Source organism: Elephas maximus, chromosome 13 (assembly GCF_024166365.1).
Source record: "Elephas maximus indicus isolate mEleMax1 chromosome 13, mEleMax1 primary haplotype, whole genome shotgun sequence".
NCBI classification, from domain to species: Eukaryota; Metazoa; Chordata; class Mammalia; order Proboscidea; family Elephantidae; genus Elephas; species Elephas maximus.
This window is the reverse complement of record NC_064831.1, coordinates 96059807-96083776: the sequence shown is the minus strand read 5'-3', so window position 1 is coordinate 96083776 and position 23970 is coordinate 96059807. Positions and strand designations below refer to the sequence as shown.

The 23970-nt window shown below is 44.9% G+C and overlaps 1 long non-coding RNA gene across 2 annotated transcripts in view; it reads right to left on the bottom strand.

Moving 5' to 3' along the window:
* Window positions 1-23019, bottom strand: part of LOC126057157 (uncharacterized) — a 29460-nt gene extending 6441 nt beyond the window's left edge. The window contains exons 1-3 of one of the 2 annotated variants that reach the window (XR_007512439.1): window positions 22761-23019; window positions 21490-21577; window positions 15503-15577 (exon numbers count right to left, since the gene is read on the bottom strand). This is a non-coding gene — a long non-coding RNA (uncharacterized LOC126057157). Of the gene's footprint in view, window positions 1-12212; window positions 15578-21489; window positions 21578-22760 lie in introns of those variants that run through there. The other variant, XR_007512438.1, reaches the window with a different exon arrangement.
* Between the last annotated feature and the right edge of the window lie 951 nt (window positions 23020-23970).

Genomic DNA, 23970 nt, shown 5'->3' with positions numbered 1-23970 from the left:
TCTGACACTCAGTTTTCCCATCTGTAAAATGAGATAATGCTGTGGTAGCCCTGACCCTGAGAAGAGTGTCGCCTGGGCCCACCTGACTCCTCATATCTGAGAGCCCTGCTCAGGAGGTGTTGCTGGAAGGTGTCAAGCGGACCACTCCCCAGCCAAGTCTCTCTCTCTCTCTCTCACACAAACACACACACGCGTGCGTGGCGTGCGTACGCATGGACACACACTTTGCTCATCAGGAATCATGTTTTCTAGGCATCTTACTAATTTGGTCCTCACAACAGCCCTCTGTGAGAGATTTCTGCATGTTGTGTGCCCCAGGATTTGGGGTAGAAGGTCAAATTGCACGTTTCGAACCCTGAAATGTATGCGCCCCACGTTCCCTCGCCCCCTCAGACGGTGATATCTCTGACAAATGTTGGTTCCCTTGCCACTGCCACGCTTTCTGCAATTCGCTGTGTCCTGGTGCAGAGTGACCAGCCTGTTCACACGGCCGAGGGCGGGGGGGCGGGGGGCGGGGGGGAGGTGGGGTGGACGTAGAGGGGTGGGGAGTGGTGCGGCCCTCAGGTGTCCTGCTGATTCACTCCGCGGCTCCAGCAGAGAGTTCCATTTTACAAGGTCAGGGAGTGGGCGCTTCATACAAGGTTGCCTTCAATTATTTCAGCTGCATGGGAAGTATTTCACAGTCAGACCAAACAAACATTTGCATCTATAGAAGGAAAACCAGGGTCATTTGAAATAGAGAAGAAAGCTGTTCCCATATCCGGAGGGTGTGGTCAGACTTTCCAGAGAGCAGCTGTGGAGGGCTGCTCCGGTTTTGTGTGTGGGCCAAGGCACACAGTCAGCACTCTTTCCAGGAGGGGGGCATTTTCTATTAAATAACAGCGTGGCCAACCCAAGCTTCCTTCCTTTCATTCGCTCCCCCAAAGCCACCCCAGGTCTCCTGCAGTTGGCAGAATAACTTCTTTGAAGGGTTCTGTCGGCCTTTCATGAGTAGGCCACCAAGACCAACTCAGTGTTATCAACCAGTCATGCCCAAAGCAGGGGGAAGGGCTGCTCCTCAGACTCCCCAGAGCAGAAGGAAGGGCGCTGCTCCCTAGCCCTCCCAAAGCAGGGAGGGAGGTGGTAGTCCCCAGACGCCCCAAAGCAGGAGGAAGGGCACTGCTCTCCAGAGACCCCCAAAGCAGGGAGGGAGGCGGTTCTCCCCAGACCCCCCAAAGCAGGGAGGGAGGCAGTGCTCCCCAGACCCCCCAAAGCAGAAGGAAGGCACTGCTCCCCAAAGCCCTCAAAGCAGGAGGAAGGGCGCTGCTCCCCAGACCCCCCAAAGCAGGAGGAAGGCACTGCTCCCCAGACCCCCATAGCAGGGAGGGAGGCGCTGCTCCCCAGACCCCCCAAAGCAGAAGGAAGGCACTGCTCCCCAAAGCCCTCAAAGCAAGGGGAGAAGTAGAGTTCCCAGACACCTCGCCTCCCCCCCCCCCCCGCATCCTCCATAACCTGTCCTTGATGTGCCTCCCCTCCTGTCTCCTGGGATGCTTCCTAGCACCTCCATTTCACACTTGGGCAGGTGCCCAGGAGATGGGAGCCATGTTTTTCCCAAAGAGTCGGGATCTGGGAAGCAGCCTGAGCGTCATTCTTTTCCTTTGTTCCAGCCCCTGTGGCTTAAACCCCATCATGTAAATTAATCCCAAAGGAAGGCGGCAGCTGCTACAACTCTCTCTGTGGGCCCCCCAGACCCTCTTCTAGGGTTTCCACTGATCGCTGAGCTGCTAGATGACAAGCAGACAGTGCCACCCTGACCACGCCTGACTGCAGGCGTTCTCACACAGGTGAGTCTTCACAGCCAGCCAGCTCGTCCCCATCTGCCCACCATGCCGCCCTCACAACAGCCTGGCCTGCAGGAAGGGAAGGCATACAAATACCGGTCCTTTCCTTTGGGTCCTGCCCTTAGGTTCCCAGGGTGATGCAAATGGTTTGCTCTTGGCTACTAATCTAAAGGCTGGCAGTTCAAATCCACCCAGTGGTGCTGCAGAAGAAAGGTCTGACGACCTGTTCTGTAACACATGGGATTTCCATGAGTCGGAATCCACTTGACAGCAATGGGTTAACCCTTCCATTACGATCCACCGCTAGACCCCTGGCTCAGTCACTCATCCACTTATTTATTCATTCAATCGATAATTTTTGACATCAGGTTCAAGATGCCTGATTAAACACATCCAGGTACTTCTCCTCCCTCCATAAATCTCCTGAGATAAAAAATACATATATAAACACAAACACTTAGAAGTCTTGGAGAGCCAGGAAAAAGGCCACCAGTAGATCAGAACACTGGAGTATTTCTGGAAGCAGAGCTGAGGGACCACAATGCTATACAGGTGAGAGACCACCTTAATAAACCCCAAGTCTGGAAATGGGGGAGGGCAAAGAAAAAGTGGGTCATGGGTAACCACTTCAAGGCTGCCCAAGCAGCTGAGGTGGGGCTCATTTATTCCCATGATAAAGCCAGCACGTAGCTTTGAGAAGGAAGACACAGAACTGCAAGGGAAGCCTCCAGGGGTAACGTTGGCCCCAGAGAGCAAAACATGGCCCTGCCTAGGCAACTGCCAGCCAAAGTGAGCCAAGGAGTACCCCAGATCAGAGGCCTCACAGAGGCAGCCTGCCCCTTGCACATCCTTGCCACGTCTCCATGACCCCCACGTTCCCAGTGGTACAGGGCTACTGTCACTGGGCGTGGAGAGTCCCCCCAAGAAAGAAGGCTTGCTTGTGCTGAAGAATGACCAGTCAAGATCAGCAGTTCCCAAACATGTGCAGTCAGGACCTCATGCTGTTGTCAAAATATTTATATGGGTTAAACGTATCGATATTTACTGTGATAGAAGTTAAAATGGAGAAAAAAAAACTAAACATTTATTTATTTAAAAATAACAATAAGCCCATTACATGTTGTCATGGATTGAATCATGTCCCCCAAAAATATATATCAACTTGATTAGGTCATGATTCTCAGTATTGTATGATTGTCTGCCATTTTGTCATCTGATGTGATTTTCCTATGTGTTGTAAATCCTATCATTATGATGTAATAAAATGGATTAGCGGCAGTTATACTGATAAGATCTACAAGATTAAATAGTGTCTTAAGCCAATCTCTTTTGAGATATAAAAGAAAAGTGAGGAGATGGGGCCAAGATGGTGGAATAGCCAGATGGTTTCTGTGGTCCCTCTTACAACAAAGACCTGAAAAAACAAGTGAAATGATTACATTTATGACAAGCTAGGAGACCTGAACATCAAAGGCAAAGTTAGAAAACGGACTAAGCACCAGGGGAAGGGAGAGATGATTCAGAAGTGGAGAGGAGTTGCCGGACCTGAATCGCCAGGATCCTTCTGGCACCATTCCTGGGAGTGGCTGCAGCAGGCTGATGGTAGCATTTGGCCGCAGTTTCCTCAGGGAGAAATGACCAGCCACACAGCCTACGCACACCTCCAGATCCTGAGAAGAACAATGCTCTTGGCAAAAGCTAAATACTTGTATATATTTTACTGCACACCCAGCCCTCAAGCTGGCTTCAGAGGCTGTTGATTTCCCTGGGCCTGAGATAGATCCTGTTGAGCACCTGGAGCCATTCTCCTGGCCTTAGGGAGGGAATAAATATGCAATCAGGGGGAAAGATAATTTGCCAGCTCCACTAACCTGGGGGGCTCTGGACAAAAGTGGCTTCCGTCCAGGCATAAATGGTCCATGGACTTTGAATACCTTTCCCCTCTGCATGGACCCGTGTGGGCCTATTTCATAAGAACAGGCCCTTCTTGGCAGACTGCAACTGTTTCAGCTGTGCAGTGGAGAGGTGGGTGTTTGATGACTGACACCACTTTGCCTATTAAACAGTGTCCTCACCTACCCACATCAAGGGATTAATGACTGGTGGCTCCAGTCAGGCCACCCAGCCACCCACAAAAGGGGTCCAAGGATAACTGGTACCTCCCAGTCCTTACACCCAAAAGCACTGGGTGCAAATGGTCCGTCCGCAGAACCCGCCCACTTGTACACTCTAGGGAAGAAGGATGTGCTTTCCTCAGAGTCACTTGGGGAATGATCCTCAGGCCCCTGCCTTGTTCAGAGCATGGCCCCCTGCTGCAATCAGATACCGGTGCCTATACCAATCACCCCTGCCCCTCTAAGATTGTATAACAAAGCCTGTATCACACACTTGATGACCAGCTACCTGGACACTTGAGCTGAATCCATACAAGAAAAGTGAATGGAATCCTAGACTGACATACCTGATACCAGCTCTAACCATCTGGTGACAGGACGTCAGAGCCTCAAAGGCGAAAATAATCAAGCTAGCTCATTCAAGCAACGCATTTGGGCATATCAAAACAAAACAAAGCAAGAAGCTAGGATCAGTAAACAAACATAAAATAAACAAATACAACTTATAGATGGCTCGGAGGCAACAGTCAATATCAAATCACATAAAGAAACAGACCATGATCCCTTCAAGAAGCTCTCAAAACAAAGAATCAAGGGATCATCTAGAAGAAAGCACCTTCCTGGAATTACCAGATGCAGAATACCACAGATTAATATACAGAACCCTTCAAGACATCAGGAAGGAGGAGCTCAGGCAATGTGCAGAACAAGCCAAGGAACGCAAAGATAAAACAATTGAAGAAATTAAAAATGTTATTCAAGAACATAATGAAAAATTTAATAAGCTGCAAAAATCCATAGAGAGACAGCAATCAGAAATTCAGAAGATTAACAATAAAATTACAGAATTAGACAACTCAATAGAAAGTCAGAAGAGCAGAATTGAGCAAGTGGAAGGCAGAATTGGTGAGCTTGAAGATAAAGCACTTGGCACCAATATATCTGAAGAAAAATCAGATAAAATGAAGAAACACTAAGAATCATGTGGGACTCTATCAAGAGAAATAACCTATGACTGACTGGAGTACCAGAACAGGGAGGGATAACAGAAAATAGAGAGAGAATTGTTGAAGATTTCTTGGCAGAAAACTTCCCTGATATAGTGAAAGATGAGAAGATATCTACCCAAGATGCTCATCAAACTCCACATAAGGTAGATTTTAAAAGAAAGTCGCCAAGGCATATTATACTCAAACTTGCCAAAACCAAAGGTAAAGAAAGAATTTTAAGAGAAGCTAGGGATAAACAAAAAGTCACCTACAAAAGAGAGTCAAAAACAGTAAGCTCAGACTACTTGGCAGAAACCATGCAGGCAAGAAGGCAGTGGGATGACTTATATAAAGCACTGAAGTAAAAAAATTGCCTGCCAAGAATCATATATTCAGTAAAACTTTCTCTCAAATACAAAGGTGAAATTAGGACATTTCCAGAAAACAGAAAGTATACAGAATTTGTAAAAACCAAACCAAAACTACAAGAAACACTAAAGGGAGTTCTTTGGTGAGAAAATTAATAATATCAGGTAACAACCCAAGACTAGAACACTGGGACAGAGCAATCACAGGCCACCCAAGACAGGGAAATCACAAAAATGAATCAAGATTAAAAAAAAAAAAAACGCTCAAAACAGGGAAATGTTATTATGTAAAAGAAGACAACATTAAAACAATAAAGAGGGACTAAGAAATGTAGTCATAGATCTTTTAAATGGAGAGGAAGACAAGGCGATACAAAGAAATAAAAGTTAGGTTTAAACTTAGAAAAATAGGGGTAAATATTAAGGTAACCACAAAAGACACTAACTATCCTACTCATCAAAATAAAACACAAGAAAAAAACAGAGACTTGGCAGAAACAAAATCAACAACAAGAATAAGAGGAATAGACAATCTATAAACTACTCAGCACAAAAGACTAAGTGGGAAAAAGAAACTGTCAACAACAAACAAAAAAAGACATAAAAATGACACCACTAAACTCATACCAATCCATAATTACGCTGAATGTAAATGGACTAAATGCACCAATAAAGACACAGAGAGCGGCAGAATGGATTAAAAAAAAACATGATCCATCTATATGCTGCCTACAAGAGACACACCTTAGACTCAGAGACACAAACAAAGTAAACTCATAGGGTGGAAAAAAATATATCAAGCAAACAGCAATCAAAAAGGAACAGGAGTGGCAATATTAATTTCTGACAAAATAGACTTTAAAGTTAAATCCACCACAAAGGATAAGAAATGACACTATATAATGATGAAAGGGACAATAGGCCAGGAGGATATAACCATATTAAATATTTATGTACCCAATGACAGGGCTGCAAGATACATAAAACAAACTCTAACAGCATTGAAAAATGAGATAGACAGTTCCACAATTATAGTAGGAGATTTTAACACACCACTTTCGGTGAAGGACAGGACATCCAGAAAGAAGCTCAATAAAGACATCCAGAAAGAAGCTCAAAAAAGGACAGGACATCCAGAAAGAAGCTCAGTAAAGGACAGGACTTCCAGAAAGAAGCTCAATAAAGAATCTTGACAAATCTCAATAAAGATCTAAATGCCACAATCAACCAACATGAACTTATAAACATATACAGAGCACTCCACCCAAAAGCAGCCAAGTATACTTTCTTTTCTAGTGCACGTGGAACATTCTCTAGAATATACCACATATTAGGTCATAAAGCAAGCCTTAGCAGAATCCAAAACTTTGAAATATTACAAAGCATCTTCTCTGACTAAAAGGCCATAAAAGTAGAAATCAATAACAGGAAAAGCAGGGAAAAGGAATCAAACACTTGGAAACTGAACAACGCCCTGCTCAAAAAGGACTGGATTATAGAAGACACTAAGGATGGAATAAAGAAATTCATAGAATCCAATGAGAATGAAAACACTTCCTATCAGAACCTTTGGGACACAGTGAAAGCAGTGCTCAAAGGTCAATTTATATCAATAAATGCACACATACAAAAAGAAGAAAGGGCCAAAATCAAAGAATTCTCCCTACGACTTGAACAAATAGAAAGAGAACAACAAAAGAATCCCTCAGGCACCAGAAGAAAGCAACTAATAAAAATCAGAGCAGAATTAAATGAAATAGAAAACAAAAAACAAGTGAAAGAATTAACAAGACCAAAAGCTGGTTCTTGGAAAAAACTAACAAAATTGATAAACCACTGGCCGAACTGACAAAAGAAAAACAGGAGAAGAAGCAAACAACCCGAAAAAGAAATGAGATGGGCGATATTACAACAGACCCAACTGAAATTAAAAGAAACATATCAGATTACTACGAAAAATTACACCGTAACAAATTTGAAATCTTAGATGAAATGGATGGATTCCTAGAAACACACTACCTACTTAAACTAACACATAGGTAGAACAATTAAATAGACCCATAACAAAAGAAGAGATTGAAAAGGTAGTAAAAAAAAAAAAAAAAGTCCCAACAAAAAAAAAGCCCTGGCCCGGAAGGCTTTACTGCAGAGTTCTACCAAACTTTCAGAGAAGAGTTAACACCACTACTACTCAAGGTATTTCAGAGTATAGAAAAGGATAGAATATTCCCAAACTCATTCTATGAAGCCAGCATAGCCCTGATACCAAAACCAGGTAAAGACAACACAAAAAAAGAAAATCACACACCTATATCCCTCATGAACTTAGATGCAAAAATCCTCAACAAAATTCTAGCCAATAGAATTCAACAACATACCAAAAAAATTATTCACCATGACCAAGTGGGATTCATACCAGGTATGCAGAGATGGTTCAACATTAGAAAAACAATTAATGTAATCTATCATATAAGTAAAACAAAAGACAAGAATCACATGATTTTATCAACTGATGCAGAAAAGGTGTTTGACAAAGTTCAACACCCATTCATGATAAAAACTCAGCAAAATGGGAATAGAAGGCAAATTCCTCAGAATATTAAAGGGCATTTATACAAAGCCAACAGCCAACATTATCCTAAATGGAGACAGTCTGAAAGCATTCGCCTTGAGATCGGGAACCAGACAAGGATGCCCTTTATCACCACTCTTATTCAACATTGTGCTGGAGGTCCTAGTCAGAGCAATTAGGCTAGATAAAGAAATAAAGGGCATCCAGACTGGTAAGGAAGAAGTAAAAGTATCTCTATTTGCAGATGACATGATCTTATACACAGAAAACCCTAAAGAATCCTCAAGAAAACTACTGAAACTAATAGAAGAATTCAGCAGAGTATCAGGATACAAGATAGACATAAAAAAAGCAGTTGGATCCTCTACACCAACAAAAAGAACATCTAACAGGAAATCACCAAATCAATACTATTTACAGTAGCCCCCAGGAAGATAAAATACTTAGGAATAAATCTTACCAGAGATGTAAAAGACCTATACAAAGAAAGCTACAAGACACTACTGCAAGAAACCAAAAGACACCTACATAAGTGGAAAAACATACCTTGCTCATGGATAGGGAGACTTAACATGTAAAAATGTCTATTCTACCAAAAGCCATCTATAGATACGATGCAATTCCAATGCAAATTCCAACTACATTTTTTAATGAGATGGAGAAACAAATCACCAACTTCATATAGAAGGAAAAGAGGCCTCGGATAAGTAAAGCATTACTGAAAAAGAAGAACAAACTGGGAGGCCTCTCTCTACCTGATTTTAGAACCTATTATATCAGTCAAAACAGCCTGGTACTGGTACAACAACAGATACACAGACCAATGGAACAGAATTGAGAATCCAGACATAAATTCAGCCACATATGAGCAGCTGACATTTGACAAAGACCCAAGGTCAGTTAAATGGGGAAAAGACAGTCTTTTTAACAAATGCTGCTGGCAAAACTGAACATCCATCAGCAAAAAAAATGCAACAAGACCCATACCTCACACCATGCACAAAAACTAACTAAAAATGGATCAAAGACATAAATATAAAATCTAAAACGATAAAGATCATGGAAGAAAAAATAGGGACAACACTAGGAGCCTTAATACATGGCATAAACAGTATACAAAACATTAGTAACAATGCAGAAGAGAAACTAGATAATTGGTAACACCTAAACTCATCCAGACTTCACCATAAGAGTGAAAACATTACCTACAGATTGGGAAAAAGTTTTTGGCTATGACATTTCCGATCAGCACCTGATCACTAAAATCTACATGATACTGCAAAACCTCAAATACAAAAAGACAAATAGCCCAATTAAAAAATGGGCAAAAGATATGAACAGACACTTCACTAAAGAAGACATTCAGGCTGCTAACAGGTATATGAGGAAATGCTCAGGATCATTAGCCATTAGAGAAATGCAAATTAAAACTACAATGAGATTCCATCTCACTCCAACAAGGCTCGCATTAATCCAGAAAACACAAAATAATAAATACTGGAGAGGCTGTGGAGAGACGTGAACACTGCTGGTGGGAATGTAAAATGGTACAACCACTTTGGAAGTTGATTTGGCGCTTCCTTAAAAAGTTAGAAATAAATCTACCATATGATCCAGCAATCCCACTCCTTGGAATATATCCTAGAGAAATAAGAGTCTTTACACGAACAGATACATGCACACCCATGTTCACTGCAGCACTGTTTACAATAGCAAAAAGATGGAAGCAACCAAGGTGCCCATCAACGGATGAATGGATAAATAAATTATGGTATATTCACACAATGGAATACTACGCATCGATGAAGAACAATGATGAATCCGTGAAACGTTTCATAACATGGGGGAATCTCCAAGGCGTTATGCTGAGCGAAATTAGTCAGCCGCAAAAGGACAAATATTGTATAAGACCACTATTATAAGAATTCGAGAAATAGTTTAAACAGAGAAGAAAATATTCTTTGATGGTTAAGAGAGGGGGGAGAGAGGGAGGGAGGGAGAGGGGTTTTCACTAATTAGTTAGTAGATAAGAACTATTTTAGGTGAAGAGAAAGACAACACACAATACAGGGGAGGTCAGCACAACTGGACTAAACCAAAAGCAAAGAAGTCTCCTGAATAAACACTTCGAAGGCCAGCATAGCAGGGGTGGTGGCTTGGGGACCACAGTTTCAGGGGACATCTAAGTCAATTGGCATAATAAAATCTATTAAGAAAACATTCTGCATCCCACTTTGGAGAGTGGTGTCTGGGGTCTTAAACACTAGCAAGGACCCATCTAAGATGCATCAATTGGTCTCAACACACCTGGAGCAAAGGAGAATGAAGAACACCAAAGACACAAGGCGATTATGAGCCCAAGAGACAGAAAGGGCCACACAAACCAGAGACTACATCAGCCTGATATCACAAAAACTAGATGGTGCCCAGCTACAACCAATGACTGCTCTGACAGGGAACATGACAGAGAACCCCTGAGGGAGCAGGAGAGCAGTGGGATGCAGACCCCAAATTCTCATAAAAAGACCAGATTTAGTGGTCTGACTGAGACTAGAAGGTGTCTAGTGGTCATGGTCCGCAGACCTTCTGTTAGCCCAGGACTGGAACCATTCCCCAAGCCAGCTCTTCAGACAGGGATTGGACTGGACAATGGGGTAGAAAATGATACTGGTAAAGAGTGAGCTTCCTGGATCAAGTAGACACATGAGACTATGTTGGCTTCTCCTGTCTGGAGGGGAGATGGGAGGGAGGAGGTGATCAGAAGCTGGCAGAATGGACACACAAAGAGAGAGTGGAGGGAAGGAGTGTGCTGTCTCATTGGGGGAAGGCAATTAGGAGTATATAGCAAGGTGTGTATAAATTTTTGTATGAGAGACTGACTTGATCCGTAAACTTTCACTTAAAGCACAATAAAAATTTCAAAAAAAGAATACTGACAAATTGTGACAATGTAACTAATGTCAGTGAACAATTTATGTGGAAATTTGTAAAAAAAAATTTTTCATTGAAGGATTACAGTTTTGCAACAGAAATAACAACTAAAAAATATGTGTTTGGGTATATAGATACGTAAGTGTGCATAAATATGTACAGAAAGGCATATAGGAAGAACTGTAGGCATATATATGTTTACGTGTGTGGCATATATTTTCAAATATAAAACAAAGCACTTAGGGGGCACAGTTATGGATACTTCGTAAACAACCAAACACCCCACAGGATTGGTCTACTGGGTTTAAAGGCTTAGGACCACAGTCTAGTGGGGCAACTCAGTCAATTAGCATAAGATAGTCTGTAAAGACAATGTTCTACATCCTAGTCTGGCAAGTAGAGCCTGGGGTCTTAAAAGCTTGTGAACAGTCATCTAAGATACAACTATTGGTCTCTACTTGCCTGGAAGTAAAGAGATAGAAGGAAACCAAAGATTCAAAGGAGAAGCTAGTCTACAGAATGAATAGTCTTATACAAACAATATCTCCTACCTTGAGACCAGAAGTAAATGGTGCCCAGCTAACATTACTGACTCTTCAGACCAGGGACTCTATCGATGGTCCTGAATAGAATGTGAGAAAAATGTAGAACAAAACTCAAATTTCTAAAAAAAGGCCAGATTTACTGACCAGTAGAGACTAGATGAATCCCTGAGACTATCGCTCAGTGATACTCTTTAAACTTGGAACTCAAACCACAACCAGAGATAACCTTTTAGCCAAATGACAGATTGGCTCATAAAATAAATAATATCACCCATGAGTACTGTGCTTCTCAAAATAATTGTCTAGGTGAAACCAAATGGTTAACATTTACTCTAGACCAAAAATGAGAAGGCAAGAGGGCACAGTGAAGCTAGATTAATGGAAACAGAACAACCAAAATGGAAATAATGAGAATGCTGATATATTGTAAAGAATGTAACCAATATCACTGAACAATATGTATAGAAATTGTTAAATGAGAGCCTAATTTCCTGTGTACTTTCACCAAAAGCACAATAAAATGTTTTTTTAAAAAATGAAATCCTTAAAAATAAACAAATAAATAAAAGAAAAGCAAGCAGAGAGACGACAGGGGGACCTCATACTACCAAGAAGGCAATGCCAGAAGCAAAGCATGTCCTTTGGACCAGAGGTTCCTGCGCTGAGAAGCTCCTTGACCAGAGGAAGATTGATGACAAGGACCTTCCTGCAGAGCCAACAGCGAGAGAGAAAGCCTCCCCTGGAGAAGACACCATGAATTCGGACTTCTAGCCTAGTAGGCTGTGAAAGAATAAATCTCTCTTTGTTAAAGCCACCACTTGTGGTATTTCTGTTATAGCAGCACTAGATAACTAAGACACATGTTAACACAAATAACAATATATGATAAAAATAGCTATATTTTCCCCAAAATAGTTTAGTAAGAAGAAGAGTGACACTGTTTTTACATTTTTGAAGATCTTTCCAATGTCTGGCTTAATAGACAGCTAGATTTTCATATCTGCTCTGCTTTCAATCTGTTGTGATATCACACATCATATTGTTGTTAGGTGCCATCATTTCAGTTCTGATTCATAGTGACCCCATGTACAACAGAATGAAACACTGCCCGGTCCTGTGCAATCCTCACATTTGTTGTTATGCTTCAGCCCATTGTTGCAGCCACTGTATCAATTCATCTCTCTGCAGATCTTCCTCTTCTTTACTGACCCATTAATTTACCAAGCATGATGTCCTTCTCCAGGGACTGGTCCCTCCTGATATCATGTCCAAAGTACGTCAGATGAAGTCTTTCCATTCTTGCTTTTAAGGAGCATTCTGGCTGTACTTATTCCAAGAGAGATTGGTTCATTCTTCCAGCAGTCCATGGTATAGTTATTATTCTTTGCCAACGCCATAACTCAAAGGCATCAATGCTTCGGATTCATTGTCCAGCTTTCTCATGCATATGAGGTGATATACATCATGTAACCCTTGGAAAACTACTGGCACCCCTGAAAGAAAAGCCTTTTAGTATTCCTATTACATTGTTTTGACTTTGTGGACCCCCAAAAGAGTCTCAGGAACCTCTATGAGTCCGCTGACCACATTTTGATAATGCTGCCCTGGACACTCATTTACAAATGGGATCAGACAACCAAGAATTCCCGTACATTTGAAGGAACTTAATAGCTTGCAAAAGAAGAACCAAAAGTAACTCTAGAGAAAACAGGTTGTGATTGTTTACATTGTGTGTCAACTTGGCTGGCCCACGATTCTCAGTGGTTTAGCAGTTATGATGTAGTTTGGCAGTTGTATAATGATGTGACCACTTCCATGATGAGATCTGATATAATGTGATCACCTCCATGATGGGATCTGCTGTGAGTAGCCAATCAGTTGAAAGGGATTTTCCTTGGGAATATGGCCTGCATCCAACATAGGCGAACTTTCTGGCAAGGCTCATGGGCTTTTGCTTGCTCTGGATCCTGCAGCTGGCTCCTATTCTTCTGACCTCCTGTTCTTGGGATTTGAGCCAGCAGCTTACCTTCTGTCTTGCCTGCTAATCTTGGGATTCGTTCGTCTCCACAGCCTGTGAGCCAGGGGCCTGCCACCTGACCTGCCAATCTTGGGTTTGCCAGCCCCTGCAGATAGTCAAGAGTCAGGAGAACCCTCCAGACTGACCCACAGACTTGGGACTTCCCAGCCTATACAACCACATGAGCCATTTCCTTGATATAAATCTCTCTATATATCTATTTTGGGGCCCTGGTGGCCTAGTGGCTAAGTGTCTGGCTGCTAGCCAAAAGGTCGGGAGTTCGAATCCACCAGCCACTCCTTGGAAACCATATGGGGGCAGTTCTATTGGGTCGCTATGAGTTGGAATTGACTCGATAGCAATTGATTTTTTTTTTCAGTTATATATATATTTACACGTTTTACTGGTTTTGTTTTTCTAGAGGACCCAGCTTAAGACACAAGTTAATGCAGGAAGCAGGAAGGGGTGTTAAGCTAAATATAATTAGTATTCTCTGAAAGGTCAAGTGGCAAATGGACACAAAGCAAACACACAAAAATCAGTACTTTCCCAGTGTACTATCAGTAACCAAGCAGGAAATGGCATTTGAAATGGCAACAAAAATCATAAATAATCTAGGCATAGATCTAATCAAAATTCTGGAGGACTTACAGGAAGAAAAATTCTAAATTGTACTAGAGGACAATATAATAAATTGAGAGATGTATTATATTTCCTGTGGGAAGCCTCGATATTACGAAGATGACAGTTACATGAGTTGCTCAGTAAATGTCCCTCTGCCTTACGCTGGGTTGAGTTGGATTTTTGTCACAAGCACCCAAGAGTTGTAATTAATATATTCTCTAGGATGAAAGCTGCCACAAACAAGTGACTGACTACAAGAAAATATTTACAAACATACAACAGTTAGCAAGTGAATGCACTTAATATACAAAGTTCCTGGAGAATATGTGAAGAAGACAGAACCCTTAAGGTATAGGCAAGTCATAGAAGTGGCTAACCACACGGAAAAATAACCAGTTGTGTTTTTTTTTTTTTTTATGATGCTAGTTAACGTAAGGTTCAGCTACTGTAACAAAGAGACCCAATAACACCAGGGCTAGAAGAACAAATAGGTGTGTTTCTTTCTCAGATGACAGTGGTGAAATGAGTATCAGCTCTGCTCCCCATGCTCACCCAGGGACTCAGGCTCCTTCCCTCACATTACTTGGCCCCTGTAGGGGTCTGTCCAGCCACTGCTGTGCTGCTGCCACAGCCAGATTCTGGGCAACCTGGAGAGGACACACCCACTCTGCAGGCCCAGGTACAGAAGTGGCTCATATCATACATCTCCTCATGTTGGTGAGAGCTACATCTGGAAGACATGCCTAACAGCAAGACAGGCTGGGAAATGTAGTCCAGCTCAGTAGTCTCTGTCCGGCTACAGATCTGGTATCTACTTGACGTGAGCTGTCTCCATCCTCATTTCCATATAGATGTTCCTGCTGTCAAGTCAGCCCTTGACTCATGGCAACCCCACGCACACGAAATAAAACTCTGCCCAGTCCTGTGCCATCCCCATGATTGGTTGCAGGTCTTCCTTTTGTGGCCCATAGAGGGCTTTTTTTTTTTCCGGTCAGTTCAATGTTTTACTGGTATACAACTAACTGACAGTAATTACAATAATTGGCTGCGCAAACCTACCCTGAATCAATGCGATTTTTCCATCACCATTAGCTTTCCTCTCTCCCCTCCCTCTCACCCCTGGTAACCACTAATAAACCTTGGTCTCTATTTCTTGTCTTTTTATATAAGTGAGGTCATACAATATTTGTCCTTTTGGTGATCCATAAACTTTCCATTGGGTGATTTTCAGAAGTTGATCCCTAGGCCTTTCTTCCTAGTCTGTCTTAGTCTGGAAGCTCCGCTGAACCTTTCGGTATCATACTCCTTGCCGTTGAGTCAATTCCAACTTGTAGCAACCCTATAGGACAGAGTAGAACTGCCCCACAGGGTTTCCAAGGAGTGGCTGTTGGATTCAAAGAGCCAACCTTTTGGTTAGGAGCCGAACTCTTAACCACTGCACGCCAGGGCTCCATTCAGCATCATAGCAACAAGCGAACCTCTACTGACAGAGAGGTGGTGGCTGCACTTGAGGTCCACTGACCAGGAATCCAACCCAGGTCTCCTGCGTGGAAGGCGAGAATTCTGCCGTTGATCCACCACTGCCATTGCTCCTTCCCTATTAATGAGAAAATGTAAATTAAATCATGAAACATGTTTTCTTTCCCCCTTTTTTTTTTTTGCATATCAGATTGGCAACAGGCAAAAAGTTGGCAAATAACCACCTTTTAGTATCAGTCTAGAGGACTCTTTTATTTATTTTTGCTTTTTCTTCTAGCTTTATTTAAATTTTATTGTGTTTTAGGTGAAAGTTTACAGTGCAAATTAGCTCCTCATTCAAAATTTTATACACAAATTGCTCTGTGACATTGGTTGCAAGTGAGTCAGTGCTCTCCCCTTTTCCTTTTACACCCTGCGTTCCCTGTGTCCATTCAGCCATGTTCCTGTCCCTTCCTGCCTTCTCGTCTTTGCTCCTGGGAAGGTCCTGCCCACTTGGTCTCGTATACTTGACTGAACGTTCCTCATGTGTTATTGTTTGTTTTACAGGCCTGTCTAATCGTTTGCTGAAAGGTGGACTTCCTAGTGGCTTCAATCCTGCATTAGCTGGGTGTCTGGGGGCCATAGTCTCGGGGGGTTCCTCCAGTCTCTGTCAGACCAGTAAGTCTGGTCTTTTTTAGAGAACCTGTATTTTGTTCTACATTTTTCTCCTTCTCTGTCCGCAACCCTCTTATTTATTTTTAACATATTTTATTTATTTATTGTACTTTAGTTGAAGGATTACAGAGCAAACAAGTTTCTAATTAAACAACTAATACACATATGTTTAGCAACCCTTTATTGTGATGCCTGTCAGAGTGGTCAGTGGTGATAACCAGGCAACACCTAGTTCTTCTGGACTCACGCTGGTGGAGGCTGTGGTTCACGTGGTCCTTTAGTCCTTTGGAAAGACATTTTCCTTGTGTCTTTCGTTTTCTTCATTTGCCTTTGCTCCAAACGTGATGGTACCAATAATTGTATCTTATATGGCCACTCACAAGCTTTTAAGACCCCAGATGCTACTCATCAAAATAGGATGTTTTTATAATAGTGGTGTCATATACAGGGTCGTATATAGGGTCACTATGAGTCAGAATTGACTCAATGGCAACGGGTTTTACTGTCTCATACAATATTTATCCTTTGTGATTGACTTACTTCACTCAGCGTAACGCCCTCCAGATTCGTCCATGTTGTGAGATGTTTCACAGATTCATCATTGTTCTTTATTGTTGCATGGTACCCCATTGTATGTACCATAATTCATCTGTTGATGGGCACTTATGCCCTTTCTTTTTGCTGTTGTGAATAATGCTGCAATGAACATGGGTGTGCATGTATCTATTCATGTGATGGTTCATATATTTCTAGGATATATTCCTAGGAGTGGGATAGCTGGATCGTACAGTATTTCTATTTCTAGCATTTTAAGGAGACGCCATATCATTTTCCACAATGGTTGTACCATTTTACATTCCTGCCAGTAGTGCATAACGTCCAATCACCCCACAGTCTTCTGACATTTGTTATTTTTTGCTTTGTGCCAGTAATGTCAGAATGAGACAGTATCTCATTGTGGTTTTGATTTGCATTTTTCTAATGGCTAATGATTGTGAGCATTTCCTCATGTGTCTGTTAGCTGCCTGAATGTCTTCTTTGGTAAAGTGTCTGTTCATATCCTTTGCCCATTTTTTAATTGGATTGTCTTTCTGTTGTTAAGGTGTTGAAATATTCTACAGATTTTAAAGATTAGACGCTTATCAGATATGTCTCTAGACATTATCGTTTTAGGTTTTATACTTAGGCTTTTGATCCATTTTGAATTAGTTTTTGTGTATGGTGTAATATAGGGTCCTGTTTCTTTTTTTTACAGATGGACTTCCAGTTTTGCCAGCACCATTTGTTAAAAAGACTGTCTTTTCCCCATTTAGTGAAACTCGGTCCTTTGTCAAAGATTAGCTGTCCATGTTGTTGTTGTTAGGTGCCATCAATATTCTTCCCTAACACCACAGTTCAAAGGCATCAATTCTTCTTCAGTCTTCCTTACTCATTGCCCAGCTGTCACTGCATATGAGACCACTGAAAACACCATGGCTTGGGTCAGGTGTGCCAAATCTTCAAGGCGACATCTTTGCTTTTCAACACTTTAAAGGGGTGTTGTGCAGCAGATTTGCCCAATGCAATTCATCTTTTGACTCTTCTTTCTTGGTAGTAGGAGGCCCCTCTCCTCTTTGCTCCTTTCTCTCTTTTATATCTCAGAAGAGACTGACTCAAGATACAATCTAATCCTGTAGATTGTATCCTGCCTCCTTAACATAACTACCTCTAGTCCTGCCTCATTAACTTCATACCAGAAACCAAACCCGTTGCCCTTGAGTTGATCCTGACTCATAGTGGCCCTATAAGGCAGAGTAGAAATGTTTTCAATGAGCAGCTGGTAGATTCAAATTGCTGACTTTTTGGTTAGCAGCCGAGCTCTTTACCACTGTGCCACCAGGGCTCCCGTTAACATCATAGAGGTTAGGATTTACAACATAGGATAATTACATCAGATTACAAAATGGAGGACAACCACACAACACTGGGAATTGTGGCCTAGCCAAGTTGACACACATTTTTGGGGGGGGCACAATGGAATCCATAACACCATGGTATTTGGTAGCGATTTTTGCAAGATATCTTACTCTTGGTTTGCAATTATTTTCTTTCAAGGTTTTATATATGTCATCCCATTGGGTTCTTGCCTGCGTGGTTTCTGCCAAGTAATCAGAGCTTAGTCTTGTTTCTTCTTTTTGACTTTTCATTTTTCTTGAACTGCTCTTAGTTTTGTGATTATGATATACTTTGGTAACTTTCTTTTGGGGTTTATCTTATATGGGGTTTGTTGAGCTTTGGATGGTCAGCTTTTTGTCTATCATGGTATTTGGGAAGATTTCTGCCAGCAAATCGTCAACAATCTTTTCTGTGCTTTCCATTTTCTTTCCCTCTTCTGAACTATAATCATACGCAAATTTTTGCTCTTGTGTCCTACATAGTTTAGGTTTTCTTCATTTTTAACTCTGATCTTTCCTCAAAGCGGTGTCCATGGATTTGTCTTCTATCTCACTGATTCTGTCTTCCATTGTTTCAAATCTGCTCCTAAGACCTTCTCTTGAGTAGTCCATCTCTGAAATTTTTTCTTTCGGATTTCTAGTTGCTGTTTTTGTGTGTTTCTAATTGTTTATTTATTTTGACATTTTTTTCTTGCATTATTTTCCTGAATTCTTCTATTGCTTTGTCTGTTTTTTCCTTGAGTATGTTTTCATTGGTTTTGTCTGTGTTTTCCATAATTTTGTCTTTTTCCATGGTTTTGTCTGTGTTTTCCTTGATCTCTTTCCTAACCTCTTGGTGAGCCCTAAATATTAGTCTTTTGAATTCCACATCAGGTAGTCCTATTGCCTTTTCTTCTACCAAAAGGTCATCCGATTCTTTATTTGGTCACTTACTGGAGCCATCTTGTCCTGCTTTTTTATATGTTTTGATATTGTCTGCTGTCTCCAAGACATTACGGTATTGTTTTCTTTATTTACTGATTGTTCATTTGTTCTTTCTGCTTTTTTGTTTTGTTTTGATATGTCAGGGTGGGCAGGCCAAGTATGCTTTGCTGCTTGCCTGTCTGTGGGCACAATAGCTCTCCACTTTGTCTGGGCAGGCGCGGCAGCAGCAGGCAGGGAGAGCCCTCTTTGCTGTACACTGGGTAAGCAAAGTAGCTCAGGGTGGACTGGGTGGGTGTTGTCTGCCTCTTAATGTTGGTCCAGCAGTGTGGGAGTGTTCACAGTCTCTTGAAGGACAGGTGGGGGTGTCAGACACAGAGTAGTCCCAGCTTGCTTCCCACCATTCAGTAGCTGGTTGAGTGGCAGTAGGGAAGAGGTGATGTGGGCCCAGTGTGGTGGCAGGGTTGAGCACAGAGGATGCTCTAGTCATAGCAGCACAGCAGAGTCTGCGGAAAGGAGGGGTGGTATACAGGTCTAGGTTGGGGGGAGAAAGAAAAGGGAAGAAAGGGAAAAGAATAAAGAAAGAAAAGACAAAAAAGAAAAACATTACAGCCAGTGGGGGCAGGGTGGACCTGGGGACTGGTGGGAATGGAGAGGAGGTAACATACTGGGGTATGTGGGAGGGAGGAAGAAAAGGGAAAAAAATGGTGATGTGCGAGTGGTCACAGTTGGATGTGGTGTCAGGGCAGCGGTGGGCTGGTGTGCCAGTGGCTGTCTAGTCACAACAGCATGGCAGGGTCCAGGAGGAAGTGGGGGAGGTGAGGTACAGGCTAGGTGTGAGGGAGAAAGAACAGGAAGAAAGAGAGAAAAAAAAACTGACTGCATGGTGGGGGCTGGCGAGTGGGGGCAGGGCAGGCCCAAGGGCTGGTGGGAAGGGAGGGAAGATGGCTTATGGGGCTAGGTGAGAGAGGGGAAAGAAAACAAAAAGGTGGTGCAGTGGGAGCTGGCAGGTAGGGGTGGGGCAGATGCAGGGTAGCAGCACTGTTGCTCTATAGCTGTGGAGGTACAGTGGGGTCCAGCAGCAGGTGGTGAGGTGGCATACAGGGCTAGGTGGGAGGGAGAAAGAGAAAAGAAAAAACAAATGCATAAATACATAAATTAAAAAAAAAAAGCTGGCAGTGTGGCAAGGGCCAGTAAGCGGGGACAGGGCAGATCCAGGGCCAGTTGGAAGGGAGGGGAAGTGATGTACAGGGATAGGTGGGGGGTGAAAAGAAGAGAAAGAAAAAGAGCAAAAAAAAAAAAAGTGGCAGCATGGTAGGAATCAGCTGGTGGGGGTGGTCTCGACTTTGGGCAACAGTGGGCTGCTGGCTCTCTAGCTGAGTGGCGTGGCATGGCCTATTGGGAAGGGGTAGAGGTGGCATAAGTGGCTAGGTGGGAGGAGAAAGAAAAGGAAGAAATGGAAAAAAAATGGCATGGCAGGAGCAGACTGGTGGGGGTGGGGTGGACCCTCGGTGGCAGTGGGCTGGTGGCTCCCTAGCCAAGTAGCTTGGTGTGGTGTGGTGTGGCCTGTCGGGAAGGGGTAGAGGTGGCAGGGCAGAAGGGTTTGGGGTGGGAAAGTATGTTTCTCTGGTTACTGGGTGCTGTCTCCTCTTGGGAACCCCGTGAAGCTGCCTTCACATATTCCCTGTTCAGGATCCTTGCCGTCTGCGTTCCAAGATGGTGATGCTGTGCCATGTTAGCTGGCAAGAGACATCCACTCGGTATCTTTGTTCTCTGTCAGTTTCTTCTTCTATTCAGTCTTTGATTTAGCTCTTCACCCTTTCATCGGATGCTTAGGATTCCAGGATTGACACTTGTATCTGTTTTGCTTACTTTTTCGGGTCTTTATTGCAGAAGGTCAACATGATGCATCTGTCTACGGCACCAGATTGGCCCTGCCTAGAGGATTCTTAACCTAAGCAACAACCACAAAAAAAAAGGATTTTATTTTGAGGGGCATTCAGAGAATCTTGAGAATAAAGGAACAGGCTTGGAAAATGAACAGGGATCAAGAGGCCTGGATAAGCCAATGGTAGAAGCAGGCTCGTTTAGACACGACAGCCACCCAGGTCACTGATGCCAAAACTAGACAGGCCACAACCAGGCAATGGCACCACCACCACCTTGCACACTTTCTTCTAGGCCAGGCTCTGAATACCCAGGACCCTGGGATTCTCTGCCCACATGTCACCACAACCCCTTCCAGGACTTGTGTGGGCCTGAGGGGACCACAGACAGATGTTTGTGTGCAGGACAGGTCAAGTGTGGATCTTGGATCTGCAGGCTGGGTACAAGGCCCCCAATATTTTAGGGAGTTTTTGCATCTATCAAATGTCTATCAATATCTCAAATGCACATAGCCAGCAGTTTCTCTTCTAGAAATCTTCCATTTGTTACAGAAAAGAATATACTCTTAGTGGAAAAAAGCAATTCACTGTACAATAATGCATACAAAAGTGGGAAAGCCCAGTTGTTAACTTACTGGATCCAGTGCCAGTTTCAAATCTTGGCTTACCAGCTGTGTGGCCTTGGACAGGTTACTTAACCTCTCTGTGCCTCAGCTGCCTCATCTGAAAAATGGAGATGAGGTTCATTAATAAACAAATTAATATATGCAAAGTGCTCAGACCAGTGTTTGGCACTTGGTAAACACTCATTACTAGTTAGCTCTTCTTATAATATCCTAACATCATTTTTGTCCAAACTATGCCAATACGCATATGTGTACACACTCAGCTATTCGTGGTTACCTGGACTAGGAAGTGCTGGGGAGGAAGGGGGTCAGTAAGGACGTCCTCTTGTGATGTTTCTATTTATGAATTCTTTCAATTTTTGATAACCACTAAGTAGGCAGCAGATACACTCACAGTGAACAAGGACTAAGCAGTCAGCTGCCCCGGCCTGGGGACACGCCTGCCGTCCTTCCTTTCTCCTAGGTCTGATGCCAGGCAGTGTGAGGACTCACCTAGTGGCCCTGAGGGCACCTGAGGGACAAGGGATGGGGTGGAAGTGGGCACTTCCACTTCCCAGGCAATTCGACACCCTCCCTTTTCTCCTCCACTTTGCTCTAGGAGGTGGTGGGGCCAGAAGTCCCCCAAGCAGACTAGGTCAATCACTAAGCCCTAAAAATGCACATGCCTCCAGGAAGGTCCTGGGTCCATTAATCCAGCTCAGCGTGAACAGCTGCCCAGCCTGCAGTGCAGGGAAAAGGGCCCACTAAAAGAAGGCAGAGGACAGGCCCGGTGAGTGGTGGGGTTGGCACAGCATGCAGCCTGCACCCCAAGGCCTGGGGGGCGGATGCCACGGGGAGAGGGGCACGCCCGCTCCGAGCATACTTTGCCCCATTTCAACATTTCCTCCTGGGCTGGCCTAGGTCCAGGAAAGAGGCAGGGGTGCGGCCTCCCTCTTCCTCCCCCTCTTTCCCCCCTCAGGCTCTACCCCTCCTCCTCGCTTTTCCCCTCACCCCCTCTCCCCTCCTCTCTCCCCCCTTACTTTTTCTCCCCTTTTCTTCTGCCCTTGCTCCTCTCCCCTCTCTCCTGTCCCCAGACCCCTTCTTCCTCTCCTGAGGGCTGCGCCCTCCTCATCCCGCCACCGCCCCGGAAGCCCGCCCAGCGGGGGTCATTGCCCCCTCCCCGGGGGCTTCAGAGGGGGCGGTTCCCTGGCGGTGGCGCCGGCGGCTCTGGAACCGGGTTCTGGCGCCGGGTCTGCGCTCTCGCACGTGCGCCCCTCCCGCCGCCCGGGGCTGTCTCGCACCTGCCTGGCCGCGGCCCGTTTATTCTCGACCGCGGGCTTGGAAGGCGGCAGGGAAAGTGGGTCAGCGCGGGGCCGCGACGGGGCTGCTGTTGTGCTTGGAAACGGGGTCGGGGGAGACGAGAGGCGTCTCCCGGGCGCAGGAGCGGAGGGGCGTTCCCACGGTGACACGCCGGGGACAAAGAGGGCCCGCCCAGGCCAGCCGACGGCCGCCTGAACCGGAGGCCCGGCGGCAGCCCGGCACGGCCCCGCCTGGCACCACCCGGCCTGGCACCGCGTGGGGCGGGCGTACGGCCCCTCCTCCGGGGGCAGCGAGGACGCGCCCTCCGATCCCGGGCCTTGCAGGAGCCAGGGTCCGCCTGCGCGGGGCCGGCCGGCGGCGGCGGCTGGGAGCGCGGGCTGAGGGCACCCGGCCTCTCGGCGGCGCACCCCGCACAGCTGCCGTCCCCCGAGGGACGTCTCCATGTCCCCTGGGCCTCCGAGCCGGAGCCCCACGGCGCCTGCAGCGCTCGCTGTCAGACTTCCCGGCTAGAGCTGGGCGGCTCCCTCCGCCGGGATGCTGGCCTTGCCACCCCTCCCTGCCCCCTAGTGTCAGCCACAAGCCTCCGCACCCTGCCGGGCTCAGCCCTTGAGCGCGCCTTCTAGGGACCGCTCCGTGTCACCTCAGCCTGGGGCCTTTGACCTCCAGTTCCCTGCCCATGATGGGGGGCGGGGGGCTGGCTCTGCTCCAAGGAGGCCTCGGGCTGCTAAGGGAAGCCAGGGGCAGATGCCTGCAAGGCCCAGTCGCCGCCAGCTCCTGGGGCGAGTCCTCCAGCAGGGCAGGGAACCTGTGTCCCTGTAGCTGAACCCCCCAAGGTGGGGGTGGGGGGAGCAGCGACCCCAGGAAGGCCAGGCGGGACCGGGAGCTGGGCAGCCTCGGCCCGGCCCCTGTCATTTGGCGGACAGGTGTGAGGCTGCCGCCCTCCAGCTGCGGCCTAATCAGCACGTAAGGAACAGGAAGGTATACCTCTGTGGCCTAGGGTAGGCCACCTCCTGAGGTGCTTCCAACCCCCAGGCGGGGCCGCTGGCCTCAAAAAAACTTAGCAAGACGGACAGGCAAGGCATGGCTCGCCACCGCCTCTTTTTGAGCCTCTTTCTGAGGTGTTTTTAACATAAACAGCAGGCTCAGGTCAGAAAGATTGCCCATCCTCCGTGAGGAAACTGTGCACAAATG